Raw genomic sequence first — 9,298 nt, 5'->3', positions numbered from 1 at the left:
CTCACTAGAAATCTCATGCAAAACGAGATTACTTCGTGGCTTATGATCTTGGATGTGGTCTTCTTCCAAGAAGATAACATTTGTAGAAACAAACACTTTATTCTCACTCGGATCATAGAAGTATCCACCTCTTGTTTCCTTGGGGTAGCCTACAAAGAGGCAAACCTTCGAACGCGATTCCAACTTCTTTCAGTTAGTCACTAGCACATGTTTCTGACAGCCCCAAATCTTGAAGTGGCGTAAAATACCTTTACGGCCTCTCCACAACTCAAAAGGTGTTTTAGAAATACTTTTCGAGGGAACGTTGTTCAGGATATAGCATGTAGTCTCCACTACAAAACCCAAAACGAGTTTGGAAAATGTGCAACGGAAGCGTGGTGGGCCCATAACCCATAGGTCCCAGGATCGAAACTTGGCTCTGATACCAATTGAAGGAAATCAAACACGAGGATTTCCATGAGCAGCGGAAGGATCTTTCCAAATTTCAATCATATATGAACTTTACAATTACAATCACAAACGAAAACGTGCGATTATGCATAAAATAGAAATTACAGAATGCTTTACAATAGATCAAGGGAAGACTCAAAAAAACCATTGTAGACTCATCTTTGAGTTTCTTGATCACGAACACTTGATCACAGCAACACAGCAACACATGAAAGTTCGTTCAACACGACCGCTACACTACATGAACATCGCGCACTCGAACTAAGCAATCGCCAAGGTCACGAACACCTCGAACACTACGAACGGCCTTCACAAAACCTCGACTGTATCAAGTTAAGTATGACACCATCATGAAGGTTACCTTGGTATTTTTGGTGTGAGAATCCAGAGGGTGGGCTCTGTGTGGACTTGGTTTGAGGCAAAAAACTGGAGGAACCACAATCATGTAAACGATTGAGCAAGTGGGAGATGGAACAACCTATCATATAGGTCGATGCCCAATCGCTTAGGAAAAGCTATGCGATCGTCTAGCAAAAGCTATGCAATCGTTTAGTCATTGTTTAGCTGAGTGTCTGTCATGTAAGAACACTCCTCGATCGTTTAACTAACTCCAAGCTGTCACTTAGTAAATCTGATTTACTTGACAACTATCCGTGAGAAAATCAACAACTTTGCAAATCGTTTTTCTTATTAAAATTAGGAAAACATTTTTTTTTATCTCACGGTTACTATGAAACCACCAATAACCTCTCACTCAATTGGTTATTAGAGAAAAAGAGATAATTATCCAATAATTAATATTAATATTAATATAAATGATAACTAACTTACCATAATATATTTATAACCTATAGTTTTAATATTTCATCCCATGAAATATATAAACCATAGCTCTTTTTCTATTCCATGGTACTTAATGTAAATCTCATTTACATTAATTCTTCACTAGATGTATCTCATACATCATATCGATCATATCATATATAATCGAATTACCTCTTATCAATTTGAACATTTCAAATCAATACCAAGAACTAATCTTTAACTTGAACCCATTGAGCTACCAAGGAGACCTTATGGACTTGTAGCTCGAAGCTCCAACGGTACGTGAATAACTGACTAAACTCTTTAGTCATGGGATCCATCATCTGTTAACTACCAGGCACTCCACTAAAGACCAACAGCTGAGCTCTCCTTACCACAGATATATTATGTGTCCATCTAAACCAATCAACAGTGCGACAACCCTTCACAGATCGCTCGTAAGTACAGCTCGGCCAATAACCATTATGCCCCTATAGTTACATCAACTCCTTAAGTACCACCGAATCCTCTAATGAACATAAGCCATAGTTCTACTATGACTGAGTTATCTCTTCCAAAGAGAAGTTTTGGCCACTATGTTCAAGCCCCAGAATCAACCTTTAAGGGAACAATCTATCTACTTACCCTTGCTTTGGGGAAGGAGTGAATTTCATCTAGTGTAAATGAGTTCCTAGCTCCCAGACCAGACAAGTTCCCAAAAAGGTAGGCATGTTGAGTTGGCAATCTGGCTACTCTCACCCATACTAATCAAAGGACTGCCCTCAAAGGAAGGAGTTCAGGATTGAGGTCGTGTCACCTATGGTCGTTTAGGTGAGATATAGTCTCCAGTATCAACGATGTTATATACAGAATCTAGTCATCTCGTGGTCCGGTCTTATACAAAATCTTTGTATAGAACACCCTCGCTCGCATGTCTCTACATGAATGGTCAGGATCTACCATCTGTAGTAGTTTACAACACTTGTAAACCTCTACAACGCGGGTCGTATCCGTAGTGTCACCAGGATTAGGTATCCCACCTTCATCCTTATACTACAAACCTATTTAGGTTATCACTTAAGGCATGATCCACTTGTATATCTCATACACATGCTTAAGTTTACATAAGATAACCATGGAGCTATGTTTATTGGATATCAGTAAATGCCAAAATGAAATAACAGTTATTTTATTCATAAGACAATGTGTATCATTACAAACAACAAGACTCCGAGAGAATTAGGACACGAATCCCAACAATGGTAGCAATGAGTTGAACATAGGGAACCTCTGGATTTCTCTTTAAGCAATTCACAGCCTGAAATATCCGCCGGAGGGGAGAGTTGAAGTTTATTGGTTGCAAGAGAAATTAAATTGCATAAAATTAAAGCAAGTAAAGTTGAGAAAAAATGCGAAGAAAGCCTTGCTTGGGTTATTACGATGTTTCTCTATTCAATGTATTCGATCATCGATATCTCATTATGAATTAAGTGTTTGATCACACCTAACCAAACTAATTGGAAAAGCCAATCAATTCGTCCTAATAAACTAACTAGTCCAAATTGAATTGATGAAAAGCATGTAAATCCAAATTTGTCTTAGTTGCATTAAGATTTAGGGAACCATTAGGTGGGATATTCAACAGGAAAATCCATGATTAAATATTCATTTCATTCAATTTTAGATTGGTTAGAAAAATAGGATTTGCAAGTTAATCTAACATATCGCTTCTTAGATTACATATCACTTGTCAAATGTTAATCAAAAACACCAATTACAAAATCCATAAGCATCTGATAATATAATCATAATCTTATAAGAATAGAACTGAATCAAGTAAATTCAACAATGTTCGGTTCAAAAGCTCACAAGTACATGAAACTATAGAAAAATGTTAAAACCCAAAGTAGAACAAGTTACCTTAGCCCATAATTTTCATGATGGACATTCAAGAATTGTTTAGGTACATGTACAAACAAAAAAGATGGAGAAAACAAAGAGAAATCATGTCGAGTTCAACTGGAATAGAGTTCTCAACTGTAGGCAGTAAATATTCCTTTTTAGAAATCGTGACAGTTCCACAACACCATAGAGTCGCGCCAAGGCGCTGAACCAAATTCGGGGCTTCTAGAAAAAGCGGCAAGCGCTAACGCCACTGCGCTTCCAAAGGCATTTTCATAATTTTGACCTTCTCTTTCTCGATTGATGCAATGAAGCTCCGCTATGCTCCGTTTTAGCTCCATTTCGTTACTAATACCCTGTTCTACCTCTTTAGTGCTCAAAACTATAAATTCATCAAATAAACATATAAAATCAAAGAAAATCCTAAATTAAGCAGAGAAAGGTACAAATTTTCAATGCTATCAATGGTATCATGTAGGAAAAGTATGACAACCCTAGAGGGGCGATAAATAGGGTATAATTAAACTAATTAAAACTTTTTACTAATGTGGACCCAATTAAGCAAATAAATACACTTTTAGCTACTAAGTAATTTAAAATATAATTTCATACATATACATTCACTTTAAAATGATTAAAAATTGAAATAAAGAAATTGTAGCAATTAATTTTATCCAATGAAATATAATAACAAATTAATAGCAAAATTAAATAGGAGAGGGATAGAGAAATTGACAATGAAAATTTAAGGTGGTTCGGCACAACCGGCCTACATCTACTTCACAGGCTTCTCTTGGGTATGTCACTCAAACTTAACTCTTTCCACAACTTCCAGTCGAATATTTACAATGTTCCTTTTTCGAACGCAAGAAAAAAACCCATTCTTTCCATGGTTGAGGATCAAACCATCACAACACTCTTGTTATGAGTTCAACAGTAACCCCTTACAATAGATTTTAAAATGTAGAACAAGATGAGAAAACCACTCACAAAGAGTAGATTTATAAATTGTAGCACTCAACAAATTAAATCCTCACAATACAATAAATCTCTCAAGAATAAGATGAAAAGAAATTAAGAACAAGAGAGAATAACAATGGTGGCTTTGAAAAATGTAAAAATATGTAATTATTGTTAAAAAAAAATTGGAGGAGTGTTTAAGAAGATAGGAAAATTGGTGAAAATCACATTTAATTTAGGCCATTAGATCTTGGAAATAAAAATTAATGGTAGAGATTTTAAGCTCAACTAGTTGTTAGACATAAACATGATCCAACAAAAAAGCAAAAGCTCAATGTGTGTCCAAAACTAGTCATTAGATAAAAACATAAAATAATATTTAATTTATTTTCTTTTTAAAACTAATCCAAAAATAAAAATCCACTATGTGTCATTTCTCCAGTGTTGCAAGTGGCACCTTTCAATTGATCCACTTTGATTAAAAAAACGAACACATCATTAGCTCGAGATTTTTCAATTAAACTTGTTTTGATCATATTTCTTCTTTGAACTCCGATTTGAGTGATTCAAATTGCGTTAGAATCACTATAAGCTCTACACAATGGACACTTCAAAATACTCAAATTGTTATTAAATAAAAGTACATTTGTTATCATCAATAATTGATTAATTAATTAAAATTATTAATTTGAGATTAAGAGCCAAAAAGCCAACAATCTCCCCCTTTTTTATGATGATAAACTTCTCAAGAAAAATGAATTCCAAATTTATGTATGACGTACAATATGAACTTGAATCATAATCAACACACATATAATTTAAAATAACTTAAAAACAATGAATATTTCGTTAATAACAATTCTCAATTCAATAGCAACAAAGATATTTAATAATAACATGTTTTCATTTTTCTTATTACTTCTCCCCATTTTGGAATCAATCAAAAAGGACAAGTAAGAAAAATAAACAAAGATATGAAAGATTCCTCTAAAATCACAAGGACATACTTTGTATTTCTTCTCCTATCGACATGCCTTCTAAAAATAATATATAACAAACAACATTTTAAATTCAAGAGGCTTAAAAAAGAATTAACCAAGCTCAAGTTAATTATATTCAAGTCCAATTTCACAAATTTCTCCCCCATTTGAAATCAATTGAACACTCCCCCTTAATAGGAGACAAAAAGTCATTTAGTATATAATCAACTAGAAAGTAGAAATATAAATAAAAAAAAGAAATCAAAACATATTGTATCAAAGAAAATTACGCTTCTAAAAGAATTGTAGGGAATGGGCCTTTTAAATTTGTCAGACCTTCAACCCAAAAAAGAAAGGCCCATAACCAAAACTAGGTTAAGCTTGGCCCAAAGAGGATCAGTGGTAGCTACCAAATGTGCACCTGATTTTGCCACATAGCTGAAGGCCTGATGAGTGAGTAAGACTTCTCCTTTCATGTCTGTTTTATCATTTTGACATATTTCGTTCTTTCTCTAAAACTCTATTTTATTTTGCTTTCTCTCTAATTGTTCTTGGAGTTTCTAAGGAAATTGATGAAGAAGATGAAGGATTTCAAGCATGCAATTCAAGAAATGTAGATAGGAGAAGAAGATGAACACATTGATTATAGTAGTTCGATCTTTTGAAGATCTACATCCACTCTTAAGATATGAATCTCTTTTATTTCAAGCTTTCATTGAGTTCTCCTCTGACAAGGTTACAAATTCACTCATACACATTCTAACCCACGTTTACCTCTCTCGATGATGTATATATATGATAACGGGCAGAAATGCACGTTATCATAGTGCTAAGTTCTTAAACAACACTGGCTTGCATTGATAAAATATGTTAAATTACGTCTAAAAAGCATTAAGTTTATTGTATTATGGTCGAGCGCAGCATTACCGCAGCATTGGTCGAGCGCAGCATTACCGCAAGGCTTTGCGGTTATTGTGCTCCCAAACATTTGCTCAAGAAGGATTGTCGCAACCTGGTCAGCGTAACTTGGTGGGCGCATCTGGGTGAAAGATATAATTAATAATGATGGGACAAAAAGCTGATGACAGTCGAATTTGAATTAATTTGATAGCTGCTAACAAACAAGTACATTTAGCTTTTCGGTGACAAATATTCGGCGCATCAGTCAGTAATTAAAGTTTTCCAGTCCGTAAAATCATGAATGAGAAGCCGCCTTTCACCCTAGAAGTTCTATAAATACCAAAGGCATCCTTCAGAAAAGGGGTTCAGCTATTTTACGAGTTCACCGTTCTATTCATAGTTTAGCCTTGTTCATAGATTTTCTTTTACCTAAAGGCGGATGCAAGGGAAGAAGGTTGTGTTGACGGATCGTTCCGGTAAGCTTGGGAGAGCGCCGGAAGCTGAGGGTCGACACTTGCGGAAGCAGGAATATTTTTGGAACCGAATAGAGATTGACAGTGTAAAAGCCTCAGTCAGCAAGGAATTGCTACCCTCTACCTTTATCTTCCATTGTTATTTTGTACTCAAGCTCAGTTATAAAAATGGAATTTCCTTCTCTACATCTGTTCACTCTCTGTTATTTACACATGAGTAGCTAAATCTGGGAATGGGTTGAGAAGTATTTAACTAGCACACTGGGAATCTTCATTCTATGCGATTATCTTATATTATGTATGCATTACTCGTCCATTAGATGTACTCGAGAGGGTAGTCTAAGGACAAGATCTAGGCTTGGGAAAGTCAAGTTAGAATCTAGGCTCGGGAGAGTCGGATTAGAATGCATAATCAAGGGATAGAAGCTTAAAAATAAGCACTATTTTCTATTAATGCATCGCATGCATCTTAGAGATAGGATATGATTGTATGCAGTCACCTTGCCTTTATGCATCTTGCATCATCGCATAGGACAAGAGTAGAGACTTAGGAATAAGCTCTATGGACATTTTTGCATTCAACACATGCGTCTTAGACTTAAGAGCATCGCATTTGCATTAGAAAATGACTTGCTTTGCATGATTGTACCATGATCACATAGTTTGACGCTTTCCCAAGTAATGCTAGCTAAAGATCTTCTCAACCCGTTCATCCGCATACTTAGTGCATCTATCACGCAATTCGACTTTTCTTAAATCCGCCGCATTTATTTATTTTTCATCACCGCAAACAACAACCTCGACAACTAATGATTTATTTTGGTTACCGCAATGTTTTCCAAAAAATTACCAATGCAACCTGTTTTCATAAGTCTCTGAGTTCAACCCTGGACTTACCAAGAAACTCAGTGGAGTTTACACTTGGATTCCGGTGAGGAAACTTGAGTGCTCAACGCAATTTCACCATCGCATTTCATCCATATTTTCACGTCATACAATAACGCACCAAGTTTTTAGCGTCGTTGCCGAGGACTTCGGTAAAATAGTGTGCTAACGGTAATTTTTCTGATTTCTTTGCAGACTCTCAATGGCAAATTACGACCCGGAGATTGAGAGGACATTCAGACGGAGATTAAGAGACCGCCAACAACAACAATCAGATAAAGAAGAGATGACGGAGCAGCCAGGAAACGGAGCACCAAAAGAAAACAACGTCATGGCGAATCCAATCCTTCTGGCTAACGATCACAATAGACCCATTAGGAACTATGCATTAACAAACCTCTATGATTTCTCTCCAGGAATCATGAGGCCTGCCCTCGATGGAAGTCGATTCGAAATAAAACAGGTGATGCTGCATATGATCCAGACTGTAGGACAATTCGGAGGCCGGCGTGGCGAGGACCCGCATGCCCACCTTCGTAGCTTTATCGAAATCTGCAATACTTTTTTGTTTCTGAACATCTCTGTCGAAAAAGTTGACTAACTTTGTTCCCATTTTCTATTTGTGATCAGGTAAGGAAATGGGCGTATTCTCTTGAGCCGGGAGAGATCACTTCATGGGAATAGGTTGTAGAGAAATTTATGAATAAATATTTTCCGCCTACTGAGAACGCTAGACGAAGGAAACTCATAACAAATTTTGAACATGACATGGACGAATCGCTCAATGATGCCTGGGAGAGGTTTAAAAGGTTGGTCCGGGACTGTCCACATAATGGTTTCCCAGGCTGCCTTTAAATGGAAATCTTTTATCATGGTATGAATCCCGCATCGTAGATAGCTGCCAATGCGGCAACAACTAGTGCTCTGCTTGATAAAACGTATGACGAGGCTAAGAATATCTTAGATTGCATCTCTAAGAACCACGAAGATTGGAGGAGAGCGATCAGAGACTTAGAATCAAAGATAACGATGCAAGTAATAGTGCTATTACTTCACTACAGAATCAGATGACCGCAATGATGAACTTAATTCAGGGAATTGCGATCAGCAGCCCAACATCGCAAAATGGGCAAATCAACGCAATTAGTTAAAACACCGTAAGGTGTGCCACTTGCGGTGATGGGCACGCAATGGAAGAATGCCCACAGAATCCACAGTCTATTTACTTTGTGAAAAACAATCCCTTTTCGAATACCTACAACCCCAGTTGGAGAAACCACCCCAATTTTGCTTGGAAGAATCAGCTACAGAACTTCCAATCCGTGATGCAAAAAGGGGCCACCAGGATTCTTCCAACGCAACAACGGTCAGAAAAGAAATCAAGCAAGTAGTTCACAACCACCGAAATCTTCCTCCCTAGAAAGCCTATTGAAGCAATATATAGAGAAAAACGAAATGGTGCTTCAAAGTCAGGCTACGTCCATCCACAATCTAGAATTACAGATGGGCCAGATTGCAAGTAAGCTAAAGAACAGACTGCAAGGGGCTCTACCGAATTCAACAGAACTACCACGTAACCCAGGGGGATCAAGTAAAGAGCAATATCAGGTTGTGACATTTCGAAGTGGGAAAACTGTGGAGGGAGAAAAGAAGGAGAATAGTCGGACAACTCCTATTTTTGCAAAACCTGAAGTTACGGTGACGTAAGAAAAAAAAGCAATAGAACTAGAGGTTGCGTCGACCTCAAAGCCAACTGAGATGGGGACCGTGAGAGTGCAGTTACCACCTTTCCCACAGAGACTAAGAAAGAAAAAGAATGAAGAGGTACAGTACCAACGCTTTCTGTCTATGTTTAAACAACTACATATTAATATTCCATTCAGTGAAACGATTGAAGAAATGCCTGCTTATGCAAAGTTTCTGAATGATATGGTAACCAATAAG

The 9,298-nt window shown here is 36.9% G+C and overlaps 1 non-coding gene across 1 annotated transcript; it reads right to left on the bottom strand.

Moving 5' to 3' along the window:
- Window positions 1-8,086: 8,086 nt before the first annotated feature.
- Window positions 8,087-8,193, bottom strand: LOC150035861 (small nucleolar RNA R71). Its single transcript, XR_016529906.1, has one exon. It is a non-coding gene; the product is annotated as a small nucleolar RNA R71 (small nucleolar RNA).
- Between the last annotated feature and the right edge of the window lie 1,105 nt (window positions 8,194-9,298).

Source organism: Benincasa hispida, chromosome 5, assembly GCF_027475165.1.
Source record: "Benincasa hispida cultivar pf3 chromosome 5, pf3_genome.v1.1, whole genome shotgun sequence".
NCBI lineage: Eukaryota > Viridiplantae > Streptophyta > Magnoliopsida > Cucurbitales > Cucurbitaceae > Benincasa > Benincasa hispida.
The sequence above is the reverse complement of the archived record's forward strand: the minus strand, read 5'-3'. Positions and strand labels throughout refer to the sequence as shown.